This window comes from Monopterus albus, unplaced genomic scaffold, assembly GCF_001952655.1.
Source record: "Monopterus albus unplaced genomic scaffold, M_albus_1.0 scaffold143.1, whole genome shotgun sequence".
Classification (NCBI taxonomy): Eukaryota; Metazoa; Chordata; class Actinopteri; order Synbranchiformes; family Synbranchidae; genus Monopterus; species Monopterus albus.
In genome coordinates, this window is record NW_018128023.1 from 1,699,315 (window position 1) to 1,701,513 (window position 2,199).

Here is a 2,199-nt window from a genome sequence, read left to right on the forward strand (position 1 = left end):
TTTTCAAGTAGAAAAAAATAATTGTAATTTGTTTTTTCCTGCAGAGTTACCTGTGCTCATGCTGGTCTTGTCTTTGTCCGGACACCTCCGAAAAAACGCTCCTTAAACCCATTCTTTAAACCCAAAGGTATTTATAACAGAGTTTTATAAACGGTATGCTTGCCTAAGCGATTGCTAACGATGTAGACACAGCGTCTGTTGCTGATAACACCCTGAGTTATGCTCTCTCACACACGAAAAAACGTTTGCTGCACTATTATCTCTGCTTTGCAGATCATAACGGTTGAGGAGGGCTGGGGGTGGAGAAGCACGTTGAAAACGGACCATGACAGATGGACGCATTAAAAAAACCTGGTATGTATTCATCCATAATCGCTAAAATGTATGTTCAAAAATAATGTACTAAATACCATTCACTGACAGCAGTTTGAAATTCTATCTGTTTCACAGAATATAAAGAAAAACGCTGGTCATTGACTGTAGTTTGACCATTTTATCTTAACACTCCTTTCTGTGCATAGAAAAACATTGTAGCTCTATAGCTACTCATTGTTTAAAACAGCTAGTACAATTGAACAAGTGACACAATGTTAGATTTTTTATTCCAAACATCATTTTATAAGATCAACCAATATCAAAATACAGTTATATTCCTATCTATACAATAACAGACATGTACACATTGTAACTTCTCTCTGTTTATCTTTTTCAGTTTGCGGGTAACCACAACCACAAGATCTGCAGTTTGAGATACGTCATCACTTCCTTATCTTCAACAACAGATGCAGGGGGTTGGAGGGCACGCCCAAGTACCACGTGGAGGCCACGTGGGGACCACGTGGACCGGAAACCGGAAGGCGGGACTAAGGACTGAAAGGACGCTTCTGATTGGCTGAAAAATGGACAAAGGGGGCGTGGCCACCTGTCAAATTAAGTTTGATGAAAGGTGGTATATACTATCTCTCTGATATGGATCAAACTCACTCACCAGCATTTTATGGCCAGGTTCCTTGACTCTGAACAAGGTTCCCTATTTATACTCCCAGAATGGTCAAAGGTGAAAAACGATCCCTTCCAACAGTTAATATATCTAAATGTATTGCTGAGAGCCAGTTTTGTGTTATTCCAAATTGTTTTCCCATGAGGACATATTACGCATTCAAAATGTGAATTTTATGATGTGATATCCACTGACTTTCTGAACTGAGCTTTTAGACAGTGAGTACAGTGCAGTTTCTCTGTTCCCTGTGTTTGGATGATGGGTGGTGGGACACATAGAAACAGCTATTTAGGGAGGAGGTTCCTGTGAGCATCAAGATCAGGACACATCCACAAAGCTAGACAGGAAGCCAGGTGGGACATAAACTACCAGTCAAAAGTTTAGATACATTTTTCGATTAGATTCAATGGGAAAGTGTGTCCAAACTTTTGACTGGTACAGAACTTTATATAAAGGTGTGGGTTTGTGTATATGCATCCACAGACAGCGCTACTGACAGCTTTCCAGTGAAAGCTCAGTGGGGATATTTGACTATAAAGGGGCTGTAACACAAAACAAACAATATGAGATAGTGAAAGCTGTGTCCCTTTTGGACCCATACATCTACCCTACCCATCACCTTCATAGTATTTTTAACTTTTTATAGTTCCAAGAGTTCAACTTCAACAGGTACTAAATGTTAGTTTCCCTATCCACACCCCAGTCCAGTTTTTTTTTTTTTTGATTTGATTTGATTTATTCTTTCAAACATGCAGAACAAACGACATCAACACACACATAATTATACAAATCCAACCAATGCTGATTCAGAATCAGTTTGCTTATACCTAGTACATGTTTGAATGGAGTAGGAAGAAGTCAGACTTATCCAGTCCTACCCCATAACATCATCTTATACAAAAAATTTCATGCATCATTGGCTGCAAGCAGTATCTCTACATAGGTAATTCTCTTCTTCACCAGACAAGTAATATACAGAAAATTTAAAACAGAGCATTCTTGATTAAATCTCTCATTCTTGCATATATCTTGAATGACACATACTTTTATATTTATATTTAAACTCCTCAATTCTAGTACTGTTTTTCATGTCCACATTTAACTTATTCCATAATTTGACCCCACTTATAGAAATACAAAATCTTTTTTTGGTTGTACGTATAGCATGAACTTTTAGATTCAACTGACCCCTTAAATTA

At 37.8% G+C, this 2,199-nt stretch overlaps 1 long non-coding RNA gene across 1 annotated transcript; it reads left to right on the forward strand.

Moving 5' to 3' along the window:
- Nucleotides 1-9: 9 nt before the first annotated feature.
- LOC109968154 (uncharacterized) lies at nucleotides 10-963 on the forward strand. Its single transcript, XR_002276054.1, has 3 exons — nucleotides 10-127; nucleotides 274-354; nucleotides 713-963. It is a non-coding gene; the product is annotated as an uncharacterized LOC109968154 (long non-coding RNA).
- Nucleotides 964-2,199: the final 1,236 nt, after the last annotated feature.